Raw genomic sequence first — 26,568 nt, forward strand, 5'->3', positions numbered from 1 at the left:
ATGATGACCTATTCATAGACAAAAGTTGACATTCTTGATAAATCAAAGGGTAACTAAGAATTGGCCTTAATTCCTGAGGATAATATGGTGAAACAAATTACAAAAGAAAAGATTAAGATAAAATCACTCTGTACTGACCTTAGCTCAGAATTTTCTTTCCTATTCCAAAAGAGAAAAGAGAATGAATAATGCTATGTAAGTTATTAGAGATAAAAAGCTCAGTGAGGTTTTAATTGTTAGTCTAATTATGGTAGCAGTGTTCTGGTGGTGCAGAAAGTTTATTCCTACTTGGGAACTATGGATCATTACTTTTTAGGGCCCTTCTATATAGCAACATTACCTGTTCTCTTGTGGTCTCAGTAAACCTAGTGCTTTAAATGACATATATTTAAACAGTTCTTGCTTTGATACTAGAATCACAAAATTTCCAAGGGTAACTACAGAGTTTGGTAGGAGAATATAATACAAAGAAATGTAAAATAATAAGAAAATGCATTAAAATATTTTCAAATTGACAAATTTTATAATAAAGCAGACTACATTTTAGTATTCAATTCATTGTAGTGATAAGACTTTTGCAGACTTATACATCATTTATCATGATGTTGAAGATAAAAATGTACCTTGAGTAGGTACTTCGAGTGCTAACAATAAAAGCAAGGATAATGTGAACATTAGTTGTCACTAAAGTATTAATCCCAAAGTTATCAGTAGAAAGATTTCTGACTCAAATCATGATGACAAAAATAATTAAAGCAAGTTTTTTGTTGTTTTTATACATAGGTTATCTAAATGCAGGGTAAAAGAGATCATAGTGGGTGTGAGAACGACAAGGTCTTTAATGCTCACGGGGGTTTCCAAATGGGGGTTTGGCAGACAAATGAGCGATGCTACAGGAGCAGAGCATAAACTCAAGGAGTCAGCTACGACAACTTCCTGAACATGACTGCAAAGTGATCGTAAGGTATTCATGATACCATATAGTCATACAGCCTTTTGAAACTAACTTAGGGTTGCAAGATTGTTATATCTTTTTGAAACAAAGGCATGATTTCTGTTTCCTGGAACAGGAATACAGAGCCTTTTTGTAGTGGCATAGCCCAATACTTGAGAAACAGAGGGTTAACTATAAATGGGAATGAAGCTAGTTTATCTTTACTTTAAGATTCCTTTTTAGCCTAAGATGGAGGCAAGCTGATTCATAAAATACAATGAAATATAATAAAAGCATAATATATTTTAATGTTGACAAGTCAATAGACATAAACAATGTCAATATCTTTACACTTTTGGTTATTGGCCCATCAATCAAAGATTATAGAACCAATTTTGTTTAGTTTCGTTCTTGTACTCAAATTGACATTTAAATTTTAACCAATTTTTAAAGCTACAGAAATCATTTTAATTTGCTCTCTGGAAATATTGTCTTTTTTCTTTTATGTTGGAATTTGAAGTCTGTTTCCATAGAAACCATGCCATCAAGCTAGGACTTGAACAGCTCTTAAATGCAATAAAATTGGCTTTACTGTCTCCTCCTAGAATGGTACAAGCAACTCAAAAAGAGTATTAATGGTTCCCTTTAGTCCCTGTGGAGGTTTTGTGGATTCTTTGCATAATTCTTGAATTAGAGGCTGCCATGATGATCCTGCCTCTACATCTCTCCTTTTCTACAGTGCTGTGGTTAGAGGCCAAGGCCTTGCGTTTGTTAGGCACGGACTTTACCACCAACCCATACCTCCCCCATCTTTTTTCTTCCTTCTTTCTTCTCCCAGTCCTTCCCTTATTTCGTATAACACAATGTGGTCAATGTAATAAACCATAAAAAATTTATTACCAACAAGCAGCATGTATTTATTTTATCTTATCATGTTAAAAGGCAGAAATCCAAAGTTCCTTTCCCTGAAGTGGACAGGGCTGGCTCCTGATTTAGAATCCTTGCTGAATCATTTGACTGTGCTGACTCCTGGAGGACCCCTGTACTCCTTTATTAGTCGTTCGCTCTTACTATCGCTCCAGTCGTTAGCTCACACTGTCATGTTTGCCGCCACTCAGGCTTAGTCCTTATTTATAATCATTTTGCCATCCTGCCCTACTTACCCACACTTACACTGTTTCCTGTCCTTAAATTCCCAATTTACTAACATTGTCCAAACCCCATTTGCATACCTACAAGTGTATTATGACATGCTCTGCATTTTTTTATCCTATTATTTCCAAAATTCCACTTCTTCTTTGAACAAAAACAAAGATATAGCATCAGGTGCAAATTAAGGAAATAAAAAAAGGGAAATAAACATCACCTGCATGGTTTCCAGTTTAAGATGTGTTTGTAGATAAATGAGAGAAGTGTCAATTTAACTGGAAACAACAACAACAAAACAAACACAAGAAGCAAAATAACAGATGACCTGCTCCATGAAAGTTCAGACATTCTATTATATTTTTTTATAAATTATGAATATCATAAGAATTTATGCACAATGTTAGGAAATACAAGTTTAATGTCAAAATCATTATGACATTTTGTGTCACAAAATTAAAGACTTTTAAGACCAAATATCTTCTAGGTCTTCTACAATTTTAAAATTATAACTATAGCTTCAAATAAAGTGTGAGAAGCTCTTAATGACTAAATGGTCCATTCCTTCTCTCTTCTCTCTCCACTCTCTCTCTCTCTCTCTCTCTCTCTCTCTGAACTTAATAACTATTAGCTGCCTTGGCTGTAAACATGTCTTTCATCATGTAAACATGATAAGTTCACTATGCACATAAAGATAGTTATGTACCGCACAACAATACTTTGGTCAGTGACAGCATATGCAGTGTAATCTCATATTGTATGACTCAAATATTTCATATTGTATCATAGACTACACCATACAGGTTAAGTACATTTTTTGCTAAATATAATATTACAAACTCATGTAATGGTTCATTTTGCAGAGTGGATAATCACTTTTAGTGAGGACTATTTTAATATGTTTTTTTATTTGTAGGAATATAAGCTGTTATATTCTTAGATTTTAACTTATGCTTATATTTCAAATTACATTTTAATTAAGAGATAAGCAGTTTTGTCTTTGTCTACTTTGAATTAATAAATTACTAAAGTGCTGGTGTAACTTTCCTGTATGGGCAATGGAATGACCTTTCCATTCCCCCACACCATGAGGCCTTAGCAACAACAGACACTCATTGTTTTAACAGCCAAATTTACATAAAGTCAATTTTCAAAAAGATAGGGTGACAGTGCCCTTAATTATTGGGTAGGGGTGAGTCCAGGCTTCAGGGACATTTAGTAACTTTATCTAATGATTTGGAATGTCAGGTATCCCCTTGGACACTTGCCCTTCCTGGGTGGTGTCACGTGTTCCTGGAGGGCTGCTTTGTCAGATTCTACCTGCTTTTTTTGTGTGTGTGATTCTGAAAGGCATGTTGAAATCATTGTTTATTCTCATGGAATTTTTTTATCCGTGTGTTTAAAAGCTAAAACCTGGTAGAGATCTTACTCGCTCATGCCTCTCTCTGATTTTTCACTCAAAGAAATAAAGATCATGCAGAGGCAACGTACTGAGTTAATTTAGTTACCCTCAGATCTTAGAATCAGATCTTCGCTTGCCATAGACATCCTGCTCTGAGCCTGCATGGGGTGCTGAGGCCCCCCCATACACTATTTCTAGACTCCAGTTATAAAATGAAAGCAAAAAGAAAAGCAATTTGTTAGCTTCTTTCTAATCATCATTTCAGAATCAGAAATAATTAAAATTGTCTTGATTAATGTAAAAGATGTCTTGATGTCTTATTTCGATCTCATGCAGTATATGAATCCTCCAAGGTAACTCTAATAATTGTTTGGGTAAAATTTGTCAATAATATTTTAAAGGAAATAAAATAATTCTTAATCTCAAAATAATTATTATTGATTACTATCACTAATATATAAGATGTTGTCCAGAACAATTAACTATGGGGATAAGTATAGATCTTTAGAAGGCAATTTAAAACACACAGAATATCGAAGAAATTACTTTAAGTCATCTGAGTTTATTTATAACACCATAAATCATTTTGTTTCTACTATTCTAGTCTAAACTGTGTTGACCTCCCTTCTATTATATAGAATTAAATGCATTTATGTGTTTAATGTAATAAACGATAATGGGCTAAAGAGACGGTTCAGTGATTAAGAATGTTTTCTGTTCTTGCAAAAGATGTAGGTTTGTCTTATCAGGCTGTTAACTGCCACCTATAACTTCATCTCCAAGATATTCAGTAACACTCATACTAAATTAAAATGAATAAATAATTGTCATTTTAATTTTGATGTAAGCAAAACTTTACAGTACTGTTCCATTTAGATTGTATGTAGGGTTTTTATGAATGAAAAAAGACTAATGGTACTCATCAGGCCTTAGTTTGCTATAGATAGAAATTAATATTAGATTACCACAATAAGGTCATTATGGATAGGGAAGGAGTGGAAATATTTTTTTAACGTTAAGTGTGTCATATTACCCGATACAAAAAACTTTTAGAAAATCCTATTCAAAAGCTTGAAGTATTTGTTGTGTTACAGGTTTAAAGGGAGATTGGTGTACGTGGTACTGAAGTACTTCAACAGAAAGCTGTTCTGGTTCTCTGGAGCACTTTAGAGTGACTGTAGACAAAGAGAAACTACTCCAGAATTTATAAAGACCACAGTTTATGAAGACAAAAAAAAAAAAAATAAAAGGATCTTAATGTGAAGATCTGAGCAGAAGGTTGGGGTGTTTGTTAGGGATTTGATCAGTAAGGCCCACTTTGTCCACGTGTTAAAAGAACACTCTATTTTCTGTTTTTCTGTAAGGCTATCCCAATAGTCAAACAAACAAAATGAAAAGAAACATTTAAGAAAATTAAACTGAACATAAACCCGAGGCAGATGGAGTTTAGTAACACATCTTTCTCTAGATACCTAAGAATTTTATATTCTGGTTTAAAAAATACATGAGAACAATGATAACAAGTCTAAAACTTAATATGTACATGCTGTGAAAACCAAGAATCGGTCCACAAAGCAATAGTATCTTTGTAGGCCCAGATGATTCTTAACTGAGTTGTACCAGCCTCATTCACTGGCTTTGCTAAGAGAATCTTCAGATCTATCATACGAGGATGATTGGTTTTCATAATTACATCAGAGCAACCATAAAAGGCACATTATCTGAAGATTATGATTTGAAATTATTTAGTATTTTATAATGAAAAAAGAAAAATGGGTTATTAATTGATAGGAAGTCACTTTCTATCTAGTATAAATCACAAAACCCTTTCAGAAAGAAATTTAATCAATTACATATAAATAGAATTTACCTTGTATTTTAGCAACTTTTATGAATCTTTGCTCCCAGGAGATGTTAGATAAGACACATTGCCTTCTTAGTCACAATAATATATATTATTAGTCATAATAATATACATCACAAAACCCTAGAAAAAATGAATATATGTGACTTCTGCAAACGAATAATATTAATTACATAAAATGAAGGGGCAGATAGCATAACAGTAGATGGATGAACTTGTGCTGCTCATAAAATTTAAAAACTTGATCTTTAAAGGAAATAAATGCCCTTGAAATGCTTAGCTTTGCATTGAAAAATGTATCATTAATAAAATGCTGCATAGACTTACTGAATTACTCACACTGTTCTCTTGAACAGTGGACTAAGGAGTTATGGATAATAACATTGCTATTCAAGGACCATGAGAAGTGAACTTTCATAACCATGTTACCTTGAGGCAAGGTAAAATACGTAGTCATTTAAATGGATATTTTATAGGAATTAAATTTGAAATTATTCCAGCATTTGATCAACTCTCCTTTGGAGGAAATTCAGCAGTGGGTCAAGGAAATTAAGAAAATTGTGTTAACAAGTTGAAGAGTCAAAGAACAAGTTAAAATTATCATTCTTCTTATTAGAGCATATTTTACAGGGGTCATATGTCTCTCCTATGAGAAATGAAGCTTGTTCTCACACAAGGCACTTTGTTGCATAGCTGGAAAATACAACACCCACACAGGGTTCAGCCGGCTTTCTGCTTCTGCTTAAGAATGTATTAGAGAATTTCTGGTTAAAAAATTATTTTTAAATTGGATTCTCTAAAATGAAATATAGAAAATCTAAAATAATTTTAAAATAGAAATCGAATGCTAAAAAGACATATTTTGATTTAGAAATAATTAATTCAAATGCTTTGATTTTCAATTAATAAGTGATTATTAAACTAATGTGGCTTTATTTGATCTTAAAATTGAAGGAAACAAACTGTAGTTTTCAAGTGCTAACATCACCTGATGTGCATGGAAGAGTAGGTGATTAATCCTGGTGTTAATGCTTCATAAAATTAGCAGGATTAACATATGCAGTTTACTATACATGTTCTGGTTTAGGCTGTAATTACATAATATCTGGCTTATAGAATCGTAAATCACAGAAAGTTAAAGCAATTCTAACTCAAGTAGATGGAGAAACCCATTTCAACAGATGCTCCTTAAAGTTGTCATTCTTAAAATTCCCTCAAATATTTATATTCCTCTCCACTTTTAAATAAGAGTGTCTTGTGTTTTATATGAATGGAAAAGTATGCACTTTGATTTTACCATGGACCTCAAACAGACAAATGAAGACACAAGTTTCTGTCTTTCTGGGTTCCACAACTCTTCAGTCCTAACAAAACACACAGAGGCTTATATTAATTATAAACTGGTTGGTCTATTAGTTCAGGCTTATTACTAACTAGTTCTTACAACTTAAATTAACCTATTATCATATGGCTTGGAACCTTTTCTTAATGAAGCACTACCATCTTGTTTTCTCTGCATCTGGGTGGCAAATGTAGACTGAGCCTTTCCTCTTCCCAAAGTTCTCCTACTCTGGTTGCCCCACCTGTCCTTCCTGCCTGGCTACTGTCCAATCAATACTGTATTAAACCAATACAAGTGAGAAATCTTTATAGGGTACCAGAGCATTATCACACAGTACACAAACTTCTTTTCAATGCTGATAAAATCTTCAGTATAATTAGTGAAGTGGTACTCTTAGTGGGTAATGTAAATAATAACAAAAGCATGGAGAAACTGAGCACAACACCAATTCATGGCTTAATTATATCTTCTCAAGTGAAGTGACTATATTCAGGAATACCAATAGCCCAACAAAAAGGAAAGAACATGTAAAATTCAATCACTTAGGCAACAAGTATTCATTTTGCAGTAAGTTATTGTCAGTTAATATTTTGGCATCTTGGAACACCCAAGTACAAAAAACAATTTCTGTTTAAACACACAAAGACATAAAAACATTCACTACAATGTCATTTAATATGTTATTGGACAGATAGATTATGTGTAGCAGAACTAAAGCATTATGAAGTGAGAAATTTCCTTATCCAGCCTGAGTCCACTGAAAATATTTTATGAGAGATGATACAGGATTTGAGACCTGGAAGGTAAAGCAAACCCACCCTAATAAATGTGTGCAATCAGAGTCCATACTTAAAGGAACCAGAACGTTTCAAAGATATAAAAAAGTTATATTGCTATGTGGTCTCAGAAACACATTTTGTAACAGAAAGAAAGTAATATTTGATATGATTCCTATGTAGATATGATTTTAATTTACATTGCAGTATAATGAAAAACAATACTTCCACAGTACCTTCTGAAATTTGTTCTTTATGTTAGCACTTATGAATCACTTTGGAAATAGGGACTGGTAAAATGGCATATATGTGATGATTCCAAACAATGAAGAGGTACGTCTCATAAGCAACATCATAGAACTCTCAAGGGAAGAGCCCAGAGTTAGATAAATGGTTAGTGGAATGATATACAAGTGTAATCTCATTATTCCACTGAAATCCAGTCTAGTAAAATATCTGAGCTCCACAATCCTCCATACAATTTGACAGAGACTCAAGAAGTAATTGAATTCATTGAGTTTCTGGACACCTCTGGTTTATTAAGTTTTATATGTCTTAAACCTTTACAGATGTGGCCAAGTAGAATACTCCCCAGAAATAAAGATCACAGTATCCAATCTAACACCAGGGATTATTGAAATGGAAGAGAACACTGTATATCTGAGAGGTGGTAAAGCACTTAATATGAATTTAGATTGGGGAGTTAGGAGAAAGCAAAACATGCAGTAGAGAAGTAAATACAAATCAGCCTATGTTTAGAAATCCTGTTAAAAAGTTGTCACAAGAGCAACTAGAATTCATTAGAGCATTTTAAATAAAGGAATGACACAGATGGGGATATTAAAAAAACAAATGGCTTATATACTCTCTTATATGTAGAACTTTGTTGCAGATCTTCCTCTTCTATGCATTGAACCTAGCATATATAAGGAAGATAGAAACAGGCCATTGGTGGGTGGGAAGAGCACCTTGTATTTTAATATATAGTGGTCAATGCCATATCATTAGCATTCAAAGTACCAATGGTATCTATATCAATACCATCCCCCAAAAGGCTCAGGGAATATCAATGAAGAGGGACTAAGCGTATATAAGAACTGGAGAAAAGCGAGAAGTGCCATAAAGTACTATCCTCTGAACATAACGTAGCTATTACACATATGAATCACTGTCATTCTGGTTACCTACGTAAGACCCATAAAACCTCAATGTACTTAAAGGAATATGGTATGAAGGTGGGAGCTACAGAAATCCCAACCTGAACTAATAAACTATTGGCAGCTGATGACTGCTGGAGGAACTGTTGTGTAACCACTAACATGTTCCTAATGCATAAACATAAAGTTTGGGAAAGATACCACTAATCTGATTAGTGCTGCTCATTTACATATGGGTATAACATAATCGACCAGGGCATTATGAATATACCTATTCAACAAGGTTAGCAAATTGACAGTTCTAAGAGTTCTGCCTTGTCATGTTTTCCAAGATGAGTATTGTGTGATTCACCACCAAACCCTGCTTTTACTTGGGTGTCAGGGTTCACATGCAGGTCCTCACTCTCCTGTGGAAAGCACTTCACTGACTGAGCCATCTTCTGTGTGCTCATACTTTTGAGATTTAACCACCAAGTCAGATGTTGTCTCACAAAATTTCTCTCCATCACCTTAGCAAGAATTTGACAGAGTTCTTACCTCTAACTGCAAAGGAGTAAGAGAAAAACTTTCCTATTATTAATAATCAAAGGCTGGCAAAACAGGAATTGTGGGATAAGGGAAGCTAGAGGCAGAAGGGGAAGGTAGAGGCAGAGAGGAGTGAGGTAGGGAGAGGCAGGGAGAGGGGAGAGAAAAGGAGAGATTTGGGAAGTATGAGTGGTTCTGTACATTGGCTTGATTTGCTATTCTTGGTACTCTTCCTAAAACCCAAACATGCCTTCTCTGTGTGTTTTCATCACACATACAAATTTACTTATACACCATCATGTAATTTCACTTTGAAAAACAGAACCAGGAATCTTAAAAATCTTAAAGCTAGAACAAGTTTGTTGTCTGAGCTACCTAATGTAGATTGGTGAGAGCACTTAAAACCCTACTCAGTTTTCTTTTTAGTTTGGTTAAATTATGTGTTGGCACATCTGAAATCATCATTAAAAAAAAAAAAAAGGTTTCTGGAATTAGATGTCGTTTGAGTGCCAGTACACGTGACCTTTAGAGGTTTCAAGTACAAAACCATGAGGCTTACATTCAGAAATTAAAAAAAATATATATAATTGTTAAGGATAGAGTACCTTACTTTATTGAAGCTGTCCTATATTTGATGAGTGTTTTTAGATGAGCCATTCTTTTCTTGGCTAGCAAAAGGAATAAGCAACATACTTCAATATAATTTTGTAATTGTTGTAGACAGAGACCATTTGTTCATTTCCAGCTGCCCAGACACGAAATAATCACATGACCACACAGAAACTATATTAATTAAAACACTGCTTGGCCTTTAGCTTAGGCTTCTTTGTAGTAAGAGCAATGGGCTGCTTTCCTGCCACCCGGCTCTTGGCTGCCTGGCTAGCTTATGCCCCGAAATAATTACACCGAAACTGTATTCTTTTAAACAGTGCTTGGCCCGTTAGTTCTAACCTCTTAATAGCTAATTCTCACAGCTTGCCTAGCCCATATTTAGTAATTTGTGTAGCACCAGTCTTACCGGGATTCAGCACATCTGACCTGGCGGCTTGCTTCATCGCGTCTGCCCTCAAGAGCAGAGGCACGGCGTCTCCCTCACTTCCTCTTCTTCACAGCATTCTCTTCTGTTTTCTACACCCACCTATGTTCTAACCTATCAGGCCAAGCAGTTTCTTTATTAATTAACCAATGACCTTCCTCCATCACTTCTTATTAACTAATTCTTACATCTTAAATTAACTTATTATTATTATTATTATTATTATTATTATTTTACCACAGGTGCGTGGTTTACCAGTAAGGTTCTGGCTGGCGGCTGTTGTCTTTCTCCTTTGGCAGCTACACAATGTCTTTCTCATTACACCTACTCTATGTCTTCCAGCCTGCTATATTCTGCTAAGCCATTGGCCAAAACAGATTTATTCATTAACCAATAAAAGCAACACATAAACAGAAGGACATCCCAATTCAGGTTGTTAATTTATGTTGTAGCTTCAGTTTGGCCAAATTGCTGACCTCATAATAAGTCATCAAAATTTTTAAGATCATTAGATCTTTGCTAACCAAAACTGTATGCTTTCCATTTAGTCTATTACAAATAGTAGCATATAAATTTGAATAATAATTTGATAGATTTCTAATTATATGTATATACTTTATGTTATGTCAATTTAATCCAGTACTTTTATTTTCTATTACTTCAGTGAAGAAAGACTTATGACTTATTTCTTTCAACTCTTTCCCCACTTGAACTCAATTTCAGCCAAGGTAGTAGGAAGATGAGGACAGTTGATCCTTTTATTTGTGATAATTTTTGTGAATTATTTCTTCATCTCTTAGATTTTTGTTTTCTATTATTTTTACCTTGATTCTTACTTATCTGTATGAAACTTTGGACTTTTCTTTAACACTTGAACTTAATTATTGAAATTAATCTCTGAAATGAAATGAATACCTCTGAATTTAGCCTCTTTTCTAGTGTCTGTCTTAATTCTTCTCTTGTTGCTTTTTTAAATATTTGCAAAGTCATGGAAATTTTATTTCTGTTTTTCAACATTTTCTTGATTATTAATTGATAGAGGAGGGTCCCAACTACTGGGAAAAATGCCACCCTCGGAAATGAGGTCCTAGATTGTGCATGAAAATAGGCTGAGTAAGCCATAGGTTGCAACCAAACACTCAGATTTCTCCATGGCCTCTACTTTAGTTCCTGCCTCTAAGTTTCTTCTTTGAATTCTTACCCCAGTTTCCATTCATGGTTGGCTACAGTTGTAATTGGAAATTAAACCTCTTTCCTCCCGAAGTTCATTTGATTATGGTCATTGTCATGGTAGTAGAAAAGAAACTCAAAGGAAAAAAAATGAAAAAAGCATAGTCTACTACCTTGTACAATCCATTTACTTAGTGAGAAAATGTGAGTGAGGGTGTATTCCTTCATTGTGATAGGGGATACATGAAGGAATATTTATTTTACACATAATAAAATATTATTATTCTCCTTTATCCCCCATTTTCTCTCTTTCTTTCCCACAAACATCAACCCTTTGAGTATAACTGTTTTGTTAAAAGACTCATAGTTTAATAAAGCTGTTTCAGGTTTTTCCCTTGTGTTCTAAATTTAATCAAGCTTTTAAGGGTAGATTTAAAAAAAATATTCCACAATTCTATTAAGATGAAGTCCGATGTCATGTTATATTTCCTTAAAAATGATAACAATGTGAACATTTATCTAAAAAAAGAAATCACTCAATTAACTACTGAGTAACGCATATTGAAAGAATGTGATATACATTGAACTCAAAGTGAAAAATAGAGAGCCTGTTTTCTTCAAAACAAATTTTATGTACCTATAAAAAAGTGATCATGGTGGGATAAAAACATCAAAATCTAGAAATATTGGACATTTCAAAAGCATGAACAACCTGAAAACTGATATAGGCATTCATTGTAAGTTTCTTTTGGAAGCTACATTAACTGTATTGACTTTTCCCCAGGCCTTTTAAATAACATGAGGTACTTGAATCTGGTATATATCTGCAGAAGCCAAATGGAATGATTTCTGAATCTTGTCTCTATAGTCTAAAGTCAAGTGGTCCTCAACATTCCCACACATATTGACTGCCCCATAATTGCAAAGATTCTTGGCAAATAAGGTAGATTTGCAGATGATAAGAACTGCCTACGACAGAACAAAACAACCTTCCTTGTGAAGAATAAAAGCATTACGTATACTAATTGTGGTGATTTGAAAGAAATTTTCAGCATAGGCTCAGGAATTTTAACTCTTAGCCCCCAGTTGACGATGTGGCTTGGGGAAGCTTTATGAGGTTTGGCCTTGGTGGAAAAAGTACATCACTGTAAGTGTGCTTTACGATTTCATAGCCTCATCTCACTTCTCCATTGATATATCTGCTTCATGTTTATGAACGAAGATGTGACATTTCCATTCCCCATCCTGCTGTCATACATACTCTTTCTGATATTCTTCCCCACCATGATAGAGTCATCTTCCTGAGTAACTATAAGCTAAAATAAACTCTATCATCATTAAATTCCTTCAGTCATGTTGTTTAGTCATAGCAAAAAGAAGGAATCTAATATATCAAACAGAATTAATAAACAATGATACAGAATAGTACAAAGTAAAATGGTTTGTTTCATATATTTCCAAGTTTCAATTCAGTTTATAGAAAGCTACATTTTATAAAGGCTGTATGATACTAAAAATATCTGGATAATTGACATCAGTATATTTTCAACACCCCTTTAAATACAGTAATTATTTAATTATTTTAATTCAGATGATACTAGGATTAATTTGTTTTCTCTTTTATTATACTTGTATAGTAATTATAATATCATATCTCCCAAAGACAAATTAAGGAAACAATAATATAAAAATTGTGCAATTATAAATTAGGCTGTAATGCTGACCAACATTGCTTCCCTTTACAGTTTTAAAATGTTTTTTTAAATTTTATTTTCTTTTTTATTATTATTTATTTTTTATTAAAAATTTCTGCCTCCTCCCCACCTCTCATTTCCCTCCCCCTCCCTCCACACCCCTCCCCATTCCTCTCCAATCCAAAGAGCAGTCAGGGTTCCCTGCCCTGTGGGAAGTCCAAGGTCCTCCCCACTTCATCCAGGTCTAGGAAGGTGAGCATCCAAACAGACTAGGCTCCCACAAAGCCAGTACATGCAGTAGGATCAAAACCAGTGCCATTGTACTTGGCTTCTCAGTCAGCCCTCATTGTTCAGCATGTTCAGAGAGTCTGGTTTGATCCCATGTTTTTCAGTCCCAGTCCAGTTGGCCTTGGTGAGCTCCCATTAGATCAGCCCCACTGTCTCAGTGGGTGGGTGCACCCCTCAAGTTCCTGAGTTCCTTGCTCATGTTCTCCCTCCTTCTGCTCCTCATTTGGACCTTGGGAGCTCAGTCTGGTGCTCCATGTGAGTCTCTGTCTCTATCTCCATCCATCGCCAGATGAAGGTTCTATGGTGATAATGCAAGATATTCATCAGTATGGCTATAGGATCGGACCATTTCAGGCTCCCTCTCCTCAGCTGCCCAAGGAACTAGCTGGGGACATCTCCATGGACACCTGGGAAACCCTCTAGAGTCAAGATGGATAGGAACCTCTAATTTTGTGCATACCTTCATATTGTTCTTTAACAGAATTTGTGAAAACATTACACTACAGTCAGGACTATTTTTGTGAACTATTGTGTCTTTCAAAATGTAACCTATTACTTTAGCACTCTTTTCAGAAGAAATACTGATGATAGTTAGAAAGGATTTGGGATTTTAAACAACTGATATAGAAATGGCCAATGGTTAAACCTATTTGTACGAAAATCAGAAAATAAAATCTGAGTGTGCTGAGTTATGAGTTCTCTTGGAAATTACAGTAGGGACACTGTATTATATGTATGTAAATCTTTTATCAGGAAAAAAGTCTGGGCTACACATAATAATTTAATGGTTGGTTAATTTGCTCTATTAATTTTGTCACTGTAATCTGGTTATGTGATGGCAAATGGAATGATTATAAAGCTTTTGGGGATATATATGTAACGGAGTGCAAGTAGCATTCAGGAACTGGTGTTCCCTGTCTTCAAAGATAGTTGATAATTACTTGAGTAAACAGAAGAAAGAATGCCAACATAATTACAACTTAAAAACTAAAATTATGCTATAGGAAAGAGAAGGTTTTGTTTGTTTGTGTTTAGAGACATGTCAAGGAGTCTAAGGGAGACAAAGATGGAACAGTAAAAAGGAGAACATTAAACACAAATATAGGAGAAGAAGATTCCTATTGCCTCTCTATTTGGCCCTTTGTGAGATGTCACTAAGGATTTGAAATTAAAACCAGGAGCTCTGTATATATGCCTTTAATCCTAGCTCTCGAAAAACAGAAGCATCTTCAGGTTCATAGTGATCTTCTGGCCAGCATCAGCTACTTGAGAAATTGCACATAAACAAACAAACAAACAAGGTAAAAAATAAACTTGCTCAAAATAGAGCATTACACTGAAAAAAAGTGAAATATTTACATTAGAATTCTTGTACTCTAGTTTAAATACCTTGTAGACTAAAGTAGTTAATATTGATGAATAGTTAAATTATATGTGAATTTCAGTAAGATAAACAATTTCAAAAGCAAATTTATAGGATTTCCTGGTAAAAGTTAATTATATATACACACATCTACAGAGTTTCTTAGCACATATAAAATATATTCTATTTATTTGTGTTTTACTTATATATCTCTTATCAATCAAAATGGCTTCCTTGAACAAAACCTGCATATATTATCTATGTATAAATCAATGAAGTAAGATAAATATGAATGGTGTCAAATTTGAGTACAAGGAGGGAAAAGAACACTGAATAAAATAAGCTTGTGGCACACTCAGTCATATTTCATACCAAGGTTTTCACTTACTAAATGTATTGTATAAGATGGATGAAGATGTAGTCAGAAGTATTTTGTAGAAGTTAGTCAAAGGAAGGTTGTTTCCTCACTCATGCAAGAGTATTTTTATATATTAATTTCATTCCCTTAATACTTTTCAATTTATTTGGCCAAAACACACATATACACAAATACACACACAGAAAGAAAGACAGAAAATAAAAAAAAAATCCTAACACCTGAATCACAAGTCCTGTCATAATTGAAACATGATATTCTCAACTCCCCAAAAGATCATAAAATTATTATCTACCAGAATATTCTCTGTTAAAGAACAAAAGTACTCCCTTGTCCCTTTCTGACCAGTAAATTCAAATGAGCCTGTCATTAACCTTAATAGGAAGGCACCATCAAGAAATACTCTTTATGAGGTTTTGGGAAAGTATAAGACAAACTTAAAGTAGGTTGACATGTTAATCTCTCTAAATATTTCCAACTCTCTAATCATGAAAGTCATTTCTCCATAAAGGTCTCCAGTCTCTGATCACTGCTTAGTTTCCTGTTAATAAGTGTGTTTTTTCCTACAATGGTTTACACTCTCTTGCTTGTCTTCTCTCTCCCTCTGTAAGAGAGTTTAGTTCCAAAACTTAGACACTGTTCATGCTATTTCTGAAGCTATGCAGAACTCTTAGACAGTAGAAATAGACTCATGCATTTTATAAATGCTAGTGAAACTTCTTTGACTACTGTGAACTCTCACTCTTTCATGATATTCATATTATTCCGTAAAAAATTTAGCCACTTTCTATATTATACTGTCATTTGAGAAACCATACAGAAAGATGGATGACTGGCAGAGGCAGAAAGATCTCTGTTAGTTCAAGGTCAATCTGGTCTATAGAGTGGGTACTATGACAGCCAGGATTGCACAGAGAAACCTTTTCTTGAAAAAAAAAATGAAATAAATAAGAAAAAATGTTGTAATAGGAGTGGTGGGGCTGCATCCCCAGCACCCCAGCTGCCTCGCTAGCTTATACCCTAAAATAACAACACACAAATTGTATTCATTTAAACACTGCTTGACCCATTAGCTCTAGCCCTTACTGGCTAATTCTGATATCCCAATCAACCCATTTCTAATAAACTGTGTAGCACCGATCTTACCGGGAAAGATTCACCATGTCTGACCTGGTGGCTTGCTTCATCATGTGAGTCTGCTTCAGAGAGCAGAGCTATGCGTCTGGCCGGGAGAGGGGAGCATGGCTTCTCTGAGCTCCCTTCCTCTTTCTCCCAGCATTTTGTTTTGTTTACTCCACCCACCTATGTTCTAACCAATAAAATGGGCCAAGGCAGTTTCTTTATTTTTTAACCAATGACCTTCCTCCATCACAAAAAGACAAATAAACCATACAGGAAAGCTTGGTGTTGTTCAGTGCTGGAGGGCATGTTTAGATTATCTAGAATATGTGAGGACCTCGATTCAGTGCACTTTACTTAATATCTATCATGCTCAATGACCATCTATTAAACTTAAGAAATGAAGGGCATGAACTAAGGAAGTAAATGGAAGGTAGAGCATTATGCTTAATGTGGCATTCTAAAATTGATGAGGGATTTTACAGAAAAAACTTACAATTAGATAAAGACTACTGTAAATCCAAACATTTGTCACATTCTAGGAAACTTTAAGGATCCTTTCAGCCAGTTCAGTTATTGTCATTGTTAAGATAGATGACTGTCCGTATAGCTATATCCCCTAATTATTTTGTTATGTCCCAGAATGCTTCATGCTGCCTATTACACAGCCGCCATGAAAAATGAGCCTCATTGTGCTGGTGTTCCACCCCTCTTCATTACCTGCTGCTGAAAAGCTTCCCAAGCTAATAATGGTCCCAGAGCTCCTGATTGATATCATTCTCACTGCTGATAGATTATGTATGTTTCTGGTCTGCTACCTGTGAAATCTGTTTTCTTAGTCTTAGAGAAATTCATTGTTCTCTTTGGAAAAATGTTTTTTTTATGTGGAACATAATTACTACAAAAATATCACATAAATAATTATGTCTCATTGAGCAGGGCTAGATCACTCAATTGAGAAATATTTCACAAACCCAAAGGATTTTATACTGCATGCTTTAATTCCAAATATTCTGGTCATAGAAGCAGAAACACATGTTAACCAAAGTTTGAGACAGCTGTTTAAGATAGTAACCGTGAGATGTTGGTAAGGGGTTCACACTGCTAGTAGTTACTAACATCTGTAAGCATCATTTTATATTATTTTTTTAAGAATTAGCATTTTTATTGATTTTATTGAGCTATACATTTTATCTGCTCCACTCCCTGCCTCCCCCCTCCCCTGCAACCTTGTGAGCATCATTTTATTAACCCAAGGGATTAGTCTACTAAAACTGCTCACTAAGGTGCTCACACTAAGGGTGTGGTTTGTTTATTCCTTAAAAAACATGTCTTGTCTGTTAGTTTTTCTTTCTTTTTTTCTTTAACAGGAAGAAACAGTACACATTTGCTTAGTACGTTTCAAAAGACAATGAAAGTTCTCAAAAGGAAGCTAAAACTTAGTTAAATAACAAAATGTAAATGCTTATTTTCTATGTTGAACATATACAATAGGGGAAAACAGAAACTGGCGAGGTAGAAAGAAGATGAGGTCCATTTTAACAAAGTGTACAGTATTCTTTCAGTTTAACTTTTAACTTTCCTTCCTTTCCTTACAATAGAAATGGAATTTCCTTTTTTGTGTACAAAAATCTTCTCTATGGGATTTTATCTCCAATTTTGGAGAAGAAAAAGAGAAATGACACAAAATGCTCTTGTCTTTTTTTCTTTGGTTTTCATTTTATTTGCATTTCATTCACTTTCTTTTCTTTTTTTTTCATTTATTTAAATGCCCTTTATTCTTATATAATATATCCCGACTATGGTTGCTACTCCCATTACTCCTTCCAGTTTCTTCCCATCTCCTCTCTCATCCAGATATAAGGGATAATAATAAAATTAATTATAAAAAGAGAAAAGAGAAATTAACATGCCAGAGTCATATAAAACAAACAAAAGGAAGAAAAACATTAAAATGACACATAAGGCCGATGAAGACACAGAAACTTACTAGTTCACACACTCAGGAATCCCATGAAAACACTAAACTAGAAACCATAAAAAGTATACAAAATACCTATTGGGTAAAATGGAGAAAATTAAAAATAAAACAATTTAAAAATAATAAATAAGTTATTTTTAAAAAAGACATGACACAGTATTATGAGACTAGGACTTCCAATGATACCACTGAGTTTATTTTCTGTTGGTCAGTTAGTGCTGGGCAGTTAGCCTATGCATAATAGTAGTATTTCCCAAGTGATAGTCCCTTGGAGAATACAATATTTTTAATTGCAAATGATTAACAAATGGAGCAAGCTACTGGGTTAGGAACAGGGACATGTGTCCACATCTCCTTTAGCCTCTGGGATCCCAACTGATAAAGACATGTGCAGGCCCTATGCATGCTGCCTCTGGGAGTTCGCACATGTATCTATCCTATTGATTTAGTCTTGCATACTTGGTGTCCTCTATGCGCTAGCTATTACATACTTTCTGCCTCCTTTTCTGTTGGCATTCCTGAGCCCTGAGCAGAGGGTGTTGATGAAGGTATGCTATTTAGGGCTACGTGTTTGGAGGTCTTTCATTCTTTTGTGTGTGTGTGTGTGTGTGTTGTGTGTGTGTGTGTGATTTTATTTTTTTTATTTTTTATTTTTTTTAATTAATTTATTTATTAAAGATTTCTGTCTCTTCTCCGCCACCGCCTCCCATTTCCCTTCCCCTTCCCCAACCAGTCCCCCTCTCTTGTCAGCCCAAAAAGCGATCAGGGTTCCCTGTCCTGTGGGAAGTCCAAGGACCACCCACCTCCATCCAGGTCTAGTAAGGTGAGCATTCAAACTGCCTAGGCTCCCACAAAGCCAGTACGTGCAGTAGGATCAAAAACCCATTGCTATTGTTCTTGAGTTCTCAGTAGTCCTCATTGTCCACTATGTTCAGCGAGTCCGGTTTTATCCCAGGCTTTTTCAGACCCAGGCCAGCTGGCCTTGGTGAGTTCCCTTTAGAACATCCCCATTGTCTCAGTGTGTGGGTGCATAGAGAAGCTAAATAAGAAGGAGAACCCAAAGAAAAACATATAGGCATATATTAACTTTCATCAGGCGATGAAAGGAGACAGAGACAAAGACCCACATTGGAGCACTGGACAGAAATCTCAAGGTCCAAATCAGGAGCAGAAGGAGAGAGAGCACAAGCAAGGAACTCAGGTCTCTCATTCTTTACATAATATATGGTCGTGAGTCTGTGGTCTGCTCCTATCTGCCTCAGGAGGAAGTTTCTCTGATGATGGCTGAGCAAAACCCTGAGAATAGCAGAATGAATGCCCCTAGATTTATTTGATCGCTATTTTCCGACTTTGTTTTCTGTTTTACTCTAGAGAGCAGAGTTATCTCGTCTCACCCAGGCGGTGTCAGATAAGGGTTCCATCTCATAGAGTGGTTCAAATCAGATATTGGTTGGTTACTCCCATGAGCGTTGTACTACCATTGCACTAACAAGTCTTACAGACATTACATCACTGTGGATCAAAGGAATTTTACCTGCGTTGGTGTTTACATTTCTAAAGTATATTCATGTACCAATGACCCTAGCAAGTGGCAGGGGGCGGGTGCCAGGATTGCGACACTGAGGCTTCTTTTCAGGTGGAAGAACAGTAACCTTTATTTTGTCCAACAACCTTTTATACCTCTACTCCTTCTGTGGAGACCCACCGGCCAGAAAGAAGACAAACATCCTTGTCAATTACAGACCATAAGAGGAAGTTCTGCTGTGTGTCAGGGGGACTGAGTGCAGCTGGATCACAACAACACTGGGCCAAGCTCCCAAAGTTCAGTCAAAGAGAGGGAGGTGAAATAATATAAGCAAAGGGGTCAATACCATGATGGGAATACTCACAGAAACAACTGACCTGAGCTAATGGCAGCTCACCCACTCAGAAAGGACAGTGTAGGAACCTACGTAGGCCTAAACTAGGACCTGTGAATGTGGGTGACAGTTGTGTGACAGGGGCAGTCTGTGTGGTCACCAGCAGTGGGGCCAGATTGTATTCCTAGTGCTTAAACTGACTTTTTCGAGTCCATTTTCTCTGGAGGGATACTTTGCTCAGCCTAGATATAGAGGGGAGGGCCTTGATCCTGCCTCAAAGTGATATGCTAGACCTTGTTGACTCTCCTTGGGAAGCCTTACCTTCTCTGAGAAGTGGAAGGTTGTGGGGTGGACTGAAGGTGGGCAGATTGAGAGTAGGGGATAGAGTTGTAACTAGGATTGGTAAGTAAAATGAGATAAGACTGTCTTAAAAATAAATTTAAAAATAAAGCTTGGATATACCATGTGCTAATTTTCATTCCATTCTGGGAGGTATTTAGCTTCTTAATTTCTATCTTGACCCATTTTATTCCGTAGTGACTTGTTCAGTTTTCATAAATTTGTAAGCTTTCTGCTGTTTCTGTTGTCCTACTATCTAGCTTTAATTCGCGATGGTTGGATATAATACAGGGACCTTTTTTAATTTTCTTGTATCTGCTGAGATTTGCTTGGTAACTGAGTATACGGACAATTTTGAGTAAAATTCCAAGGACTGCTGAGAATAAGTTGATTTCCTTTTGTTTGTCCAAAATGTGCTGCTCATCGGTCTGTTTGGTTTCTAATGCCAGTTAGCCCCAACATTTCTGTATATTTTTGTTTGGATGACCTGTCTGTTGGTGAGAGTGTATTAGTGATGACCACAATATCAGTGTGTGAGGGGCAATATGTGATTAAAACTGTGGTAGTGTTTCTTTTGTGAACTTTGGTGCTTTTCTGGTTGGGGAATAGACAAGAACTGTAATGTTTCCTTGGTAGATTTTTCATTTGATGAATTTCAAGTGTCTTTCCCCATATCTTCTAATTCTTTCTGCTTTGAATTCCATTATGTTAGATATTAAAATGGTTACACCAGTTTTCTTATTAGGTCTATTTGTGTGGGATATCTGTTCTTTGTATTTTTTTAACTGGAGGTGATGTCTATTCTCGATGCTCAGTATGCTTTTTGGATACAACAGAAGGATGGATCTTGTTTCCACAACTATTCTGTTAGTCAATATATTTTCATTGTTGAATTGAGATCATAGTAGTATAAACGTAGCACAGCAGTATAAGAGATAAAGTAGAGGGTTTATATAATATAAATCATAATTAAATGCCATGCCAAAATACATTTGGCTTATACTTTGAAGAAATTATGAGGAAAAATCATCCTTTAATTAACTGAAAAAATTTAACTTTGTAAAATAGTTATACTATTTAAAAATTACTTATAGAATACTAGTTAATTTAAAAGTATTTATTTAGAATAGTAATTCATTTTGAGTAGAATTTAATAATGACAACATTTTCATCATAAAACATTTGAAAACATTCACAAACATATCTAGAGAATGTGACTGCATGTAGTAATGGGTAAAATTCTTCAGATAAAGGTAGAAACACCAAAAACTATGATTAATTAATTCTGAATAATTACTGAACTTAGGTGAGATGTATATAAATTCTATTATACTGTTTTCCCTGAATAAAATATGAAATATTTCTCTATATGAAGTAATAAAATATTATTAATTATAAGTTATAAGGATTAATTTTTAATAAGGCTATCTGCATAGTAAATCCCAACTTCAAAATGAGCAAAAGATACATAGAACAGAAAGCTATTTTTCTTCTACATATTAAAATTTATTCAAATAGATTGTTATAGGAGCAATCCTGTTTAATAGCACAGAATACATTTTTAGAAGATTACAGAGTTAAATGCTAAAACTTAATAACAATGAAGGAAGCATGCATCATAGATGTAATGTACATCATTCTTTTAAGAAAATACTTTGTCATGAAAGACTAGAATTCCACAGACTTAATTGTGCGCACACAAATACACACACACGCATATATGCGTGTGTGTGTATATATATATATACATATACATATATATGTATATATGTATATACAAACCATTTTAAAGAAACAAAGAATCATTGAGGGGAGAAAAATAGTTATGTATATTAATCCCTGTAATTCCGGTGCTTGGAAAGCCAGGACAGAGGATGCCATGAATTCCAAGGCCTGGGTTATCTAAAGTTTCAGGCAAGTGTGAGATGCAGAGTGTTATCCTGTCCAAATTAAAAGAAAATTAAGTAAAGAAATATACACAAACAAACAAAAATTGTTTAAAAACACTAAATCCTAGTTGCTTAAACATTAACATATTTTTCACTCCATGAAAAATTTTGTTTTGGATGATAATAATGGTATCACAATGCACAGATGATTATGACCCCCTAGAATTTTATATTTATTTTCCCTTGATTTTATATTATAATATTTCTAATAAACCTAAGGAAAAATAAGTATAAAATTGTATTAAATAAATTGGTATTCAAGAAATAAAATTAGTGAAACAGTATTTTTTATTGAATTAAATTGAATAATTTGAACAGTTAAAGACTGTTAACAAATTGCTCCTGAACAAAATTATACACTTCAGTACTTATCTCATTATAGTCACACAAATTAATTTCCATATGATCACTCTTAGGATAATAATCACTTAAGAATTACTGTTGGCAGATGAAGCCTGGAAGTGGCTTTATAAATTGGACAGTTCTGATATGAATAGAAGAACTCAGATGAAGGGAAACTTTATCGAAGACTACAGTTATATGCTTATTAATTGTCATGCCAGCAGTTAAATAGATCCTACATATTTCCCTAAGTCACTCAAAAGAAAAAGATGAAAAATACAAAAAGAAAATAATAACATATTTTTGCTTATTATGAAAAGTAAATTCACTGATGCTTCTTATTTTTTATTACTGCAAGAAAGCAAACTAGTATATAATTAAGGTGTTTTTGCAAATATGACTGCAGAGAACACAAAGAAATGAATATAAATGGATATATATGTATGTGGATGGATGATAGTTGGCAGATTATTTATATATATTATTTAATTATTTATATCTATATAAATATTTGTATCTATTTATCTATCTATATGTATATATATTGAGAGAGGGGGTGTGGAGGGACTGCCTTTTATTAAGAAAATTATTAATTTTATAATTAAATAAGAAATTTTTTTTGCATGAGTGTAGAAGCTAAAATGTCCCCACAATGGCCACCTTTAAACAATAACTTGATAGCTTTAGTGAGTACAAATACAACAATCTCTCTCCAAGACAGTTCAAATCCAAGGTGTAGATTTGAAAACCCAGAGGGTTACTGGTTCTTGTTTTGAGTCCTGGTGAACAAGGTAAAAGTCTCTTTTAACAATGAAAGTGAGGTAAGGACGGAAAGGAAGGGGTGAGGAGGTTATTGCGGGTGTAAATGAGAGAGAGGAATTATTACATGGATTCAAATACTTTCTTTTTTAAAATTGCTTTTATTGAGCTATATATTTTTCTCCACTCCCCTTCTTTTCTCTTCCCTCCCTTTCTACTCTCTCCCATGATCCAAACTTGCTTAGGAGATCTTTTCTTTTTCTATTTCCCACATAGATTATATTCATGTATGTCTATTTTAGGGTCCTCTTTGTTATCAAGGATCTCTGGGATTATGAAGTATAGGATGTTTTTCTTTTCTTTATATCTAAAAGACACTTATGAGGGAGTACATATGATAAGTTTCTTTCTGGGTCTGGGTTAACTCATTCAATATGATGGTTTCTAGATTCATCCATTTGCCTGCAAATTTCAAGATGCCATTATTTTTTCCACTGTATAGTATTCCATTGTGTAAATGTACCACATTTTATTTTTTAACTCTTCATCCAAGGAGCATTTAGGTTGTTTCCAGGTTCTAATTATAAGAAACAATGCTGCTATGAACATAGTTGAGCAATGCCCTTGTGGTATAATTGAGCATTCTTTGAGTATATACCCAAAAGTGGTATTGCTGAGTCTTGAGATAGGTTGTTTTCTAATTTTTTGAGAAATCTCGATACTTATATCCAAAGCAACTGTACCAGTTAGTACTTCCACCAGCAATGGGGGGGGGGTGTTCCCTTTACCCCACATTCTCTCCAGCATAAGTTGTCATCAGTAGTTTTTGATCTTAGCCATTCTTACATGTATAAGATGGAATCTCAGTGTTTTGATTTGCATTTCTCTGATGGTTAAGAATGTTGAACATTTCTGTAAGTGTCTTTAGTATGTTGAGAGTTCTCTGTTTAGGTCTGTACCCATTTTTATTTGATTATTTGTTCTTTTGACCAAAATTGCATCAAGTTCAAATAAGAAAATTAAAATAGACCTATAACTACTAAAGGAATAGAAACAGTCAACAAAAGGGTGCCAACTCAAAAGAAGCCCAGAACCAGATGGTTTCAGCATACAATTCTACAAGACTTTCAAAGAAGAACCATTACCAATACTCCCCAAATTGTTACACACAATATAAACAGAAGGAACATTGCCAAACTCTTTCTATGAGGCTACAATTAACCTGGATTCAACTTAATTCTAGTTGAAACTTTGCTTCTATTTCATTCTCTAGATTCTCTCAGTAAGAATATAATGTAACAATTTCCTAAGGATTCAGTAGTATATCATTGAATAAAAATCAATGGTTCATTAACAAAATTTAACTGAATTTCAGTGACTGTAAGACAAAGAGGATTATTTTTGTATTTAGTGTATCATAGTTGCTAGAATGTCCAATGTCACTAACGTCTTTTGCAGAGAGGAAAAACGTGAAAGACAAAATTATTTTGTAATTTATTCATGATCCAGTCACCAACTTACTTATACATGTATTACACAAACAGGAGTTGAAAGTAGAATAAATTTTATGAGGCTTCATTAGACTGTTGTGGGAGGTGGGGCTTCTTGTTTGTTCCTGGCCACCCAGCTAGCTTACATCTAAAATAATCACACAGAAACTGTATTAATTAAATTATTGCTTGGCTCATTATCTATAGCTTATTATTGGCTGATTCTTATGTATTAATTTAACCCATTTATATTAATCTGGTAACTTAAGGCTACTGGCAGTAGGAATTCTTATAGTAGACTATGATGTCTCTGTCCTACCATACATGACAAAAGATGGATCTTTGGAAGAATCCAGTGAAGTCAAGTCTTAGGTCTGCACATGTGATGTGTAAAGGGTTTTTGTAAGTCCTCACTTATAGACACTTACTTGATAACTGAATTGGCACAATGTAAATGGCACCTGTTCACATAAAACTTCAATTTCATGCACATTTAAAACAATGATGCAGCTTCCTTTAAATTGGTGAGGGAGAAATGTCTGTATTCTGTCAATCATGTTTCAAATAAACGCTGATTGGCCAGGCAGGAAATGTGGGCGGGAAAATCAGACAGGTAGTAGATATGATGTAATGAGAACAGGAGAATTCTGGGAAGGAAGAAGTTGATTCCTCCCACTCCTGCCCAGACCACCAAAGCAGCAGGATGTGACCTGCCCAGCTGGACAAAGGTACTGAGCCACATGGCTAACGGATCAGAAAAATGGGTTAATCAAGATGTGAGAGTTAGCCAATGAGAGGCTAGAGCTAATGGGCCAATCAGCTTTATAACTTACAGAGATCTTTGTGTGATTTTCTTTGGGCCTAAACAGTTGTGGGGTACTGAGCAGGACAGAATCCTCAACAACAAGCCAGCACCCTATGTTACATTAAATAACAAAATCCCACATCCTTACTCCCTTATACAATGTTTCATCTGAGCACTGAAATTATATTTTTGTTTAATTTTTATAATAAAGTGAATAAAATGGAACAAAGAGGGAATAATGTAATAGTTTAGTGTTAAGTGGTGAGTTTTCCTTTCAGGAAATTTTGTTGTTTCTTCACAGAAGCAAAACTTCCATAAAATAAATCTATTGAAATTTATTTGCTCCTCTATGAAGCATAAAAACTGGAACATTGGATTTAAAGTCACTTAGTATGGAGTGTTTCTCACGTTTTCCTCCAGAAGTGTTAAATGGCACCAGAAACAGCCCTGCAGATTGAACAGTTCATTAACCAGGACTCTACTCTTGCCTCCATTGCGTACTCCGAGTGCATTGAAAAGTCTGGTGTTTGAGAATAAACAGCTGCTTCATAAAAGTTTAATGCACTCATCTATTAGAATATTTACACAAAAGGAATTTTTAATCATTACAGCATATGACTGTACACAATAAAACTCAAAATATCTTTCATTCACACTAAAAATATCTCTTTCATAAATGTTTGAACTATGAGATCCTAAGCTAGAAATGAAGTTGAATATTTGACTCAACCACTGAGAAAGTCTGACAGTTTATAACAGGTGTCCTAATTGGGGTATTAACTGAACAATTTCCTCACATTCTACCAAGGGATGGGCAGTGAGAGTCAAAACTTTTTTATAAACACATCTCCA

The sequence above is a fragment of the Microtus oregoni genome, unplaced genomic scaffold, assembly GCF_018167655.1.
Source record: "Microtus oregoni isolate MIOR12 unplaced genomic scaffold, Mior012 000021F_ref0000039, whole genome shotgun sequence".
Lineage (NCBI taxonomy): Eukaryota > Metazoa > Chordata > Mammalia > Rodentia > Cricetidae > Microtus > Microtus oregoni.